Consider the following 11,327-nt stretch of genomic DNA (forward strand, 5'->3'; position numbering starts at 1 on the left):
TATTAGGTTTTTTTGTCAACACAAGAGTATAAAGTTAAGTCATCAGCAAACAGAGCCGTTTTATATGTAAGATTATCAAGAAAATCTTTATAAGAATAATTAGAAACAATACAGGAGCAAATATAGAACCTAGAGGTACCCCAAAAGTTACTGGAAATGAAGATGAGTGTTAGCATTTGAAAATAACATTAATACTGTGGATAAAAAGAAATGATTTAATAATCTCAAAAATTTTATGTAGAAAAACTAGCAATATAAAGAAGATTAATTGGATATTAGTCGATGATGTTTTCGACTTGAAACCAACAAGAAGGAATAAAAGCATCCATACCTACCTGAAGCAAAGATTTATATAGTTAGTGATTTGATTAGATGTATGAGTGGTGTGACTTTAACAAGACAAGAAAAGAAGCCATTATCTAAAACAAAGAAAGATTAAAATCAAGCTTTAGCTTCCCCTTTTATGCTATTTCTCTAATCTTGAGCATCTTCTTTCCTTAACTGAAGCTAGTAAATACCAAATATGTTACGCACTCTCTTCTACCTACTTCTACCTTTTTCTCCTGAAACTGCTAACTCTCTACATCTGATACTCAAATCACCTTAGTTTTCTCTCACAAACGTTGTTCAATATAATTTTTCTAGTCTCTGTCTTAGATGATGTAAAAATTCGATTATGTAAAAATCGATAACGCCATGTACTAAAACTCTTAGGAATAAAACGCACTTGAATAAATTATTAAGTCTGTAGATTGTGGCGTATAATATGCTGACTTTTTGGCCTACAACAAAATGGAAAAGGCGAGCTTTGACTAAGATAAAAAAAGTTAGTTTTTCTTTGTATGCATTTATTTTTTTGTTTTAATCGAAAAATTATTGCCTAAAAATTTTTTTCATCATTCATTTTAATATGAACACAACATGTCTCGGAGGTTTAGGATCCCTTTAATGTTCTATTTTACTTTTTTATTAGGCCAAATCACTCCCAATAAGAGTGCAAGCAACCGCTTTAAGTTGGAAGTTATTAAAAAACAATCAATAGTGTTAAAAATAAAAAAAGATTGACGAAAAAAACTAGTACTACACGCGTACAAATAATGCATAACCTAATTAAATATAGCGTAGAGTAAATGATGAACGATACCTATATGTTTTAATTATTTAAAAATTTAGCATAGAGTAAATGATGAACAATACCTAAGCGATACCTATAATGTTTTAAAGTAAACGATACCTATAATGTTTTAATTATTTAAAACAGTAAAGGTATTTTTATGACGAAAAATAAATATTCAACATGTATTTCCTAAAAACAATTTGGATATCCTGAATAATGAAAAAGTTTTTAAAGGTATTTAAAATTTCAAAAATATTCGGAAAAAAAATATCCCCTAGAATACTAAGATGCGTGCATGTTGGCAATGCCATTGTCACTAAATCTAATACAAAAAGAAAAAAAAAACTGATTTAATCTGTTATAATAATCTATGATAATTTTCAAATATATAATTAGAGCAACGGCGCTTTACAATAGTTATAATGACAACAAAAATTGATAACAAAGTGTATATACACAAAAAAAAAAAAAACAAGTTTAAGCTTCCATACTAAGGATAAAAATACTCTACATCATAGACAAAACTTTCTGTGAAGTCTGTTTAGTTTTACATTATCACAAGAGATAGATCGCAGAGTTTATATAACTTGAGAAGAGCATTTTATATAAGTTAGAAGAAGCATGTTATCAGGATAGTTTGAAAATATATCAAAACCGAGCTATTCATATGATCATTGCATTATAAATCTACGATAATAAAACTTCTATCAAAGTTTATTTTAATTTTGAGAAAAAAATAACACTTTAAACAACTTTAATAAAGGGTAACTACATCAACCATTAGAAAAATTCATAGTTTTCCTTAAATGAACATTTTGCACCATGGGAAAAAAGCAAAAAGAGAAAAAAAATTTAAGTCTTATCTTTAAGCTGCAGTATTCTTGTACACATAAAAAATTGGTTGTGATACACTGCACAAGATTACTTAGAAAGTAAACACAATTGAAAGTCAAATTCTCATATTTGCTGAAATTATTTGATGATCTTTTATTATGTTGAGAGTAGAGAGGCTGTACACAGTACTTTTTCAAGTTGGTATTTGAGAAATAATATGTTATGAGAATAATTTTTGTTCTAAATATTGTAATCTAAAACTTAAAGTTATTTTAAATTATTTTAATGCTTATCCTCACTATGGATTATCGATTTATAAACTATTTCTGCAACTATTTCTGTTGTATGTTATAAGTTAACATACAACAGAAATATGTTATGTTGTATGTTAAGAGTTGCATTGACAATTGAAGCAGTTGGTCTGTCTTAAAATAAATTTATTACCTTAAGGGGGTTTAACTCTGCTTTGAAGTTAAGATTCACTTTATATAAAAGAGTAAACATGATAATAGGTTTTGGTTCAAAATTGTTTGTTCATGTGAAAAAAACTCACAAAAACATTAAATATTAGTATAAATAAAAAAAGTTTAGGAAAATTATAAAAAAAAAACATTAAAAGCAAAAAAATTAGTTAATATAAAAAATTTTTTTTTTTACTTTGACAAGAAACCAAATCTTTACAAAATTGAACTTGCTCTAACAATGCTCTATTACAATAACCTAAAGAACCACCTGTACAGGTGCGGCATCTTTTTTGCAGCGGTTTAGAGTCACCCAGTTGACAAGTAGCAGAACATTGTCCCCATTCTGTCCAATCACCTAAAGTACCTAAAGCATGAACATCAAAAAAAAATTTTAAACCCATAAAAGAATTGTGATTTGTAAAATCAATGTCAAAATAAAATTAGACCAGTCATTATTCAGACATCAAAAAATTATTAGACGATTCACATTAAAATAATCATGTATTATTCACTTCATATATCATGATAAAAATACATTACCTGCGATTGATAAAAATCAGGAAAAATATTCTTCACATAATCACGAGATAAACATTCATTATTCTCTTAATCACATCAAGATAAACATACATTACTAAGTTACATAAAAGTAAGTATAAGATTATATGACCAATTAATTTGTCAATTAAATTTAATTAATAAACCAGACAAATCAAATTAAACATAAGTTTGTCAGTTTTTTCATATTAAAAAGAAATAGTATTTTAAATTTAAAATAATTTAAAAAAATAATTTATATTATTACTAAAAAGAGAAGTATTTTTTATACCTGGACAAGGAACATCAACATTACAAAATTGCACATCCTTTAAGCGTCTTCCTTTACAATTACCGCCTAAAAAATTGCCTATACAAGTGCAGGTTCTTTTTTGCTGCGGTTCAGAGTCACCCATTTGACAAGTAGCAAAATATACTCCCCATTTTGTCCAAACACCTAAAGTACCTAAAGCATGAGTATTATAATTTTTTTAAAACCCATACAAGTAGTGTGATTTGTAAAATTAATGTGAAAATTGTGTTAGGCCAGTCATTATTTGAACATCAAAGTGTTATTACACCAATCACATCAAAATAAACATGCATTAATCACTTCATATATTATGACACAAATACATTACCAATCACATCAGGAAAAGCATACATTACTCACATTATTAAACCAAGATAAACATACATTTTTCACATTATTTCATCAAGATAAACACACATAATTTACATTACTACAACAAAATAAATATTCATTATTTACATTACCCCATCAAGATAAGCATACATTATTAAGTTACATCAAAATAAATATATGATTATTCATTTAATAATTATTAAACCAGACACATCAAGTAAAACACACATATGTCAGTTTTTTTCATATTTAAAAAAAAAAAAAAAAAAATTAAAGACACAAAATTTCATTAAAAAATTCAAGGCTAGATGCACTAAAAACTGATTGCTAGGGCCTATTTAAATTTTTAAAAACGAAAGATAAAGGCCTAAATAAGAATGATTAGTTTTTAGAAAAGGAATCCAAAAAAAAGTAAATAAAAAGTAAACAAAAAAAAACACAATGGCATTAACCAGACAATCAAGTCTTAATTGATGGAACATTTACATTTAGCCACTTACTCACAGAACCTGAAGGAAACACTTAATAGTGCACAAATTATAATAAACAAAAACACAACTTTGTTAATAAAAAAAAGCTACACTACTAATTTAATTCAAACAATTGATTTTTTCACTAAGGCACTTGCTGATGTATACAATGAAGATGAGTTATAATTAGATTTTGCAAAAGCATTTTTTTTTTAGGTTTATTAGTAAAGTTTATTTGGCTCATGATTAGGAACTAGCAATTGTGATGTAAAAGTTTTTTATGCAAAAGATTTCAAAAAGCAATAATTAAAGAATTTGTGTCAGAATGGCTCAGTGATGGATCTAATGTTCTTTGTAGTATTTATAAATGATTCATTAATTAAAATCAAAAATGAAGGCAAACTATTTGCTGATGATACTATACTTTTAGCAGTCATTAAATCAGAATTAGATAATATTAGTTTACAAAGCGATCTTTATATTTTAAAAGAATTGACTGATAAAAAAACACTCAACAATGTAAATTAAAGCATTTCAGAAATACATATACAAAACTGATGAAGTTATTTTAGTGGAAAGAAAAGTCGAAAAAATATATCTTGCTATTTTTATTTAAAATGAACTTGGTACTTTTATTTTGTATGATCTTGATCAGAATCACAATATATTTTTTGCAGCTGATAAAGTAAATAAATAAATGGGAGGAAATAAACTGCTAAGTTAAAATCTAGTTATCGAAATGCAAAGACTTGTTTAGTTAACTTTTGTTCATACTGTCCAAATTGTTGCATTACAGTAGGAGCATCATACATTATGCGTGTGCACAATGCCAGTTTTAGCACTACCAGCGCCCTGGGCGAGATTTCTACGGCGCCCCTAGCTCAATTTAACCCCATTCAAAAAAAAAGGCAAATGGTAAAATAACCAATTAGTTTCGCCCCTTTATATTCGGCGCCCTGGGCCATCGCCCAACCAGGCCCTACCTAAACGCCGCCACTGCGTGTGCACCTACCATCGAAATGTTAAGTTAATGATTAGTACAGAGGTGGCCAGAATTTTAAGGATAGGGGCAAAAAAAAGTTATAAAACAATTTTGCGGGCAAAAAATATTTATTTCTACAAAAATACAGATGACTAATAACTGTTACAATCATTTGTATCAAAGCAATATAATTATTAAGAGTGGTGAACTTGACCGGCTGAAACTAGTTTTTTGATGTCTGAATTGATTTTTGAGGTAAATAGAAGTATCGCATAACCAAGATGGTTGTCTCCTAAATATCCAAATTGTTTAACTGGCATTTAAAAGTCTCTGCTGGCATTTTTTTGCCCGCGGGCAGTAGTTTAGCCACCACTGGATTAGTACTATTAAATTATTAAAAGATATCCACAAACTTTTTAATAAGCTTGTTCATAGTAGATCTCACAAGAATTGCATTACTGCATATATAAGGAGTCAAACACAATAATCTAAAGTGAATTGGAGCAGAGATATGATAGTTCAAAAACTTTACCAGGCCTTGTAGCTATCACATTGTAACTTCTTTAAGTAAAATAAAAATTTGGACTAAAATTGTTTCTGAACTATTGTTCATTTGTTTTTAACTTGACCAAACTGATAAAATTATTAAGGAATGCTTGTTAACAAATATGAGCATCAGAATGCTAGTATGTTTCATATATGATTATAATCCATGGATTGGTCTAGTTGAGGAGATTAAATTAAAGAAGTTTTAGTAAGATTTAAACATCATTGTTATCCTTCAGGAAATGATGTGCATTAAGTTCCAACAACAAACTTTTTTTTAAATGATTAATATTCCAACAACTGTCACAGGAAGAAATTAAAAAATCAGTGAGGTTGAACACCAAAACATTAAGTGAAACTAGTGAAAACATTTACTAGAGAACTAAGTTTTTATGAAACTGTTCAAGATTTTTAGGTTTTATTACTTTAATTTTAATATTTTTAATTATTTCTTAATGTTCATGGTTTATTTTTGTAACTTACTATATCCTTTTAGTTTCTTAGAATAAAACTTTCAACCCAAATAAATCAGAATTTAAAAAAAATTGCAGTTTTATTTACTATGGAGTTAGTCACATTTTAAAACCAGAGGAAAAAAATTACAGATAGATATCTTTTATCTCAAAATATACTTCTTTTTGTACAAAGCATCAGAAAACTAAAGAGTTGCACAATTTTGAAATTGAAATTTCATCTAAAAGCTTTGATTTTGTGGCATTAAAGCCACCATTTTTGAGTTCTTAACCCTAAAAAATAAGGGTACAAATTTTCAACACTATTGAAAAAAATATTACATTAATTTAAGTTAATAATATAATGTAATGTGTTTAAAAAATTAATGACGCTAAAAAAAAAACATTAAAAAATGGGACTGGGACTGAGTATTAATATCTCAAAGAATTTTTCATTTATTTTAGCGTGTAATACATGCTTAAAAAAATCTTAGAGATAACGATGCTCAGTCCCAATAACTTATAACTTAAAATAAGCTGGGAGGACTCTTTAGCATCTATTTCATTTAATGAAAAGTCCAAATATAATAAATTATAAGAAGATTAACTTAATCTCTAAATCATAATGAAAACATTCAACATAAATACCTTTCTAAAAGAATTCTGGTATATGTTTTTGTGTCACAAACTTTTGCTGATTTCTGATTTTGGATGAGAGAAAAGTGATGCAGTTGCATTTCTTTTAATGTTAAGGTACTGGTTGGACAAGATGTTGTCACAGATTAACATACATTAAGTCATATCAAGTCACATAAGATGAACATACGTTATTAAGTTACATCAAAATAAATTTTAAAATAATAGATCATTATTCAACCATCAAATAATTATTAAATTAGACACATCAAGATAAACATTTTTTTCAGAAGAAGTTTCAGTTTTTTCATATTATCCCCACCACATCCCTGGTAGTACCGTGCTCAACTTGTTTCTCCGCGCAGCGGCCTTGTTGGTCAAGGTTTGTGTTTCGGAGCTATAGAGTTGAGAGAGGGGTATAACCACAATTAAGTAGCCTCCTCATCTGTAGTGGCCTTCTGGGCCTTGGGGAGGTGAACTAACAAAACAAAAAAAATAAAAAAAAATAAGACACAAAAGTACATTAAAAAACATTAAAAGTAAAAATTAAAAGTAAACATTAAGATGCACTAAAAATTGATTGCAAGTGCCAAAATAAGAGCTAAACTATTTTTTAGAGAAGGCAGCCAATAAAAAAAGTAAAAAGTAAAAAAAAAACAAAAAAAAACACTATGGCATTAACCAGACAATAAAATTTTGATTAATGAAACATTTATATTTAGTTGCTTGCTAACAAAAACTAAAAAATTTTTTGACAAAACGTCATTGATTTTCATTGATCAAATTTTACTTATGACACACACCCAATTGCGCTATACCAATTTCTTAATATATTGTTATTTTTTTCTTCAGTAAAGACTAATCAGTTACAATTTTGCATACTAAAATCGAATAATTTTTCATGTTTTCAATAAAATTTTAGATGATTTCTTTTCTAACCCCCACCCCCCTCCTCACTATTTTTATTAAAGATTATGATTCGTTTTATGCTAATCATAATACGTATAAAAATGAAAAACAAAAGTTTTCTAATTATATGTAAAAGTGTCTAAAAATTTACACCAAAAATGTTAAAACTTATTTTTAAAATTTTTTAAAAGGTTGCAGCTATAAAAATAACAATTTTTATAGACTAAACGTGAAACAGATCATCTGTATAATTTCTCATTTTAGTTTATGATATAGATCATTTTTTGATTACTTTTTAGAAAAGTCAATAATTTGTTAAATAGCACCTAGCACCTTTGAGCAGCAACTAGGATAGCATTTGTAGAAAAGAAAAAGAGATGCAACCTAGTAATGATGGTAGAGAGGCTCAAACTTGGCAGCTTCACTTACAATACCATTCGAACCTACTAGAAGGTAAAGTGCGTCCGAAGAACCAGCCCAAATATGATAACAGTATTCAATACAGGGACAAACACAAGATTTATTAAAATTAATAAGCCAGTGCAAAACCCTGCTGTTACTAAGAAGTGTAAACAGATTCGAGATTAGCTACTTTTTCTGACAACATTAGATATAAGATTGTCAGGAATATTGTTAATGTAGATTCATTATCATGTGGTTATGTCAAAGTTATTGCATTTAATCTGCTTATGTCAAAGGTTTTATTACACTAAAGAATCGACCAATGTAATTCAATAATCAGCTGTCAAAAAAAAATTTTTACTTTCTCTGTTGTAACGTTAATTAATACCAGAACTTGTAATGAAATACATATATATTATAAGTAAGCCATCTTTACATGCATAAATCTTATAACTAAAAAAAACGCCACGTATATATATAATTAAGATCTACACGGCTTCACATCCCGGAAACGTATTGGCTTTCGTCCCTTCGTCGACCGTGTAGTAAAACTTCGATTCTGGATATGTTCTTCCTTAGTTACAGGTAGTTCTGGCATATCATGTATATCAGATCTATCACAATTGGAAGGGTCGAGTTTCTCATTGTTGATGGGATCATCATGTGTAGCGTCTTCATTATTCATAGGTGTGTTAGGTTTATTTTATTTTTATTTATTTAACTTTTATTTCGCTGATTAAACAATATTACAATTTTTCATATAAAATAAATAACATCGTAAACATAAAAAACCTTTATAAAAAACGTTTTTAATCTTTTTAATTTATAATATATATATACTGTTATAATCAGTCAGGGACTCAAAGAAGGTAAGGATGATGCGTTTATCATCACAACCTTTTCATAGAGCCCCTTTAGTCACTATTGAAATAAAAATAAAAAAACACTTAAATTTTTAAAGAAAATAAAAAATTTATAAAATTAAAACACATAAGAAGAAAAAAAATAAAAAATAAATAAAAAGAAAAAATACAAAAAAATCTGAAAACAAATACTGTAAACTATAATATATATGTCAGGAATTAAGGAGATGCATTTTAGTTAGTTGTTTAAACGATGAAATGCTTTTTAGGTCTTTAATATTTTTATTTTGGAAACGATTCCATATGGATGGACCTCGGTTTGTAATTGGAAAACTTGACTGTTGTGATTTAATTTTTCCTAGTTGATAGTCGTTCCTGGTATTTGAACGCAGATTATATTTTTCAGAAAATGATATAAGAAAGTTATCTGAAAAAACGCTTGGTAGAAGATTGTTTTTATATTTATACATAAAAATTAATATCTGTAATGTGTTAAGTTTCTCAATATCTAGAACCATCATGCTTTTCATCACTGGGGCCGGGTTTACCTATTTAAATAATTAATTGCTTTGCATGCATGGTTTTGCAGACTTTGCAATTTTAGCAATTTGGTTTTATGGGTGCTGGCCCATTTTCATTTTGGCCCAGGTTCATTTAGGCGTTTGTTTATTTGATCACAGTGTGCTGGAAGAGTTATTCCTCAAAATCATTACTAGGTTAAGACCAGCCTGAGATATGAATGCAGCAGGTTCAGGTTTTGAATTCATAGTGAGAGGAGATCTTAGCTGTCTCCCCATCATCTCGGAAGGACTTCTTGATCTCCCTGCATGGGGTATTGTCCTATACCTTAAAAGCATTCTGCTTAAATATCCACATAATGAACCTTTATCTGGTGAATACGCTTTTAACCCCATCTTTACTGTCTCTACCATTCTTTTGGCCGCTCCATTAGATTGAGGGTTGTATGGCGGGGTTTTATACGGCAAGCAACCTATTTTATTTAGCCACTGCTGCAAGGTGGTATCATGAAATTCGGCAGAGGTTTCGGACACCAAAACCTCTGGAACTCCATTTCTCGAAAAGACATTTTGTAGTACTGCCTTCACTGTGGCAGCTTCACGGTTATTTACCTTAATAACTTCCGGCCATCCAGAAAAGGAGTCTACTAAAATTAAAACAGTCCTATGCCCTGCATATGGGCATGATCCATATGTACTCTTCAACAAGGTTTACTTTCATTTGGCCATGTATGTAATGTCCTCTCCTTTTTCACTTTTATTTCAGCACATTTTTCACAGCTTTTTACGTATTCTTTGACATCTTGACAGTAGCCAGGCCACCAGGCTTCCAACTTTAATCGACATCGCGTTTGCATTGTGCCACAATGTATGTCATCATGGACCGATTTGATGAACATCTTTCTCATCGTTCGAGGAGGTATAATGAGATCTCCATTACATATGATTACTTTTTCGATAGTCAGTTTATTCCTAATAGATTTATAAGGTCTTTCTGTTACAGAGCATCTGCCCCAATTATTTTTGCTAATTCTGGTTTTGATGTCCTTCAATACTCTATCATTTTCCGTTTCTTTCATTATTTGATCAAGGTTAACAATATCTGATTCGACTAAGTGTATAAATGTCCCTCGGTCCTTCTCTTCATCTTGTGATAGAAAAGACAATCTTGATAAGGCATCGGCATGAGGAATATTCTCTCCCTTCTTATAGTTTATTTCGTAATCGAATGCCATCATTTGTATGGCCCATCTTAAAATTCTAGCGGATGTGACTTTGGGCAGTTCTTTATTACCATCAAATATAAAATCCAGTGGCCTGTGATCGGATATTAGTTTGAATTTTCTACCCAACAGAAAATGCCTAGCCCTGTGAGTAGACCATACAATAGCCAAAGTTTCTCTTTCAATATTAGAATATCTTGTCTCAGCGTCTGATAAAGTTCGCGAGAGATACAATACAGGATGGCTATTTTGTGAAAGTATTCCAGATATAGCTTTTTACTGGCATCGGTTGTCAATTCCAGATCTTGGTTTATGTCATAAACCTTTACTACAGGTTCTTCGCTAAGGTTCTTTTTTAGCAATTTAAATGCATGTTGATGTTCCTTTTTCCATTCGAATATAACCCCTTTCTTTCTTAAATTGTTTAAAGGTAAAATTTTTTCAGCATATTTTTGTATATGTTGACCAAAAAAATTTACTAGTCCTATGAACGACTCAAGTTCCTTTTTATTCTTAGGGTTTATTCCGAGTATTTTGCTGACTAGATTACGATCTGGGGTAACTCCCTTTTCTGACAGTTCGTATCCTAAAAATGAAAGACATTTTGCTTCATTCACTGATTTTCTTGTATTTATGCTCATTCCAGATTCAAAATCTTATTCAAATTCGATTTAAGTTTTTCAGCATTTTCCGCACCGACACATATATCATCCTGGAATATAATCATG

This window comes from Hydra vulgaris, chromosome 02 (assembly GCF_038396675.1).
Source record: "Hydra vulgaris chromosome 02, alternate assembly HydraT2T_AEP".
Lineage (NCBI taxonomy): Eukaryota > Metazoa > Cnidaria > Hydrozoa > Anthoathecata > Hydridae > Hydra > Hydra vulgaris.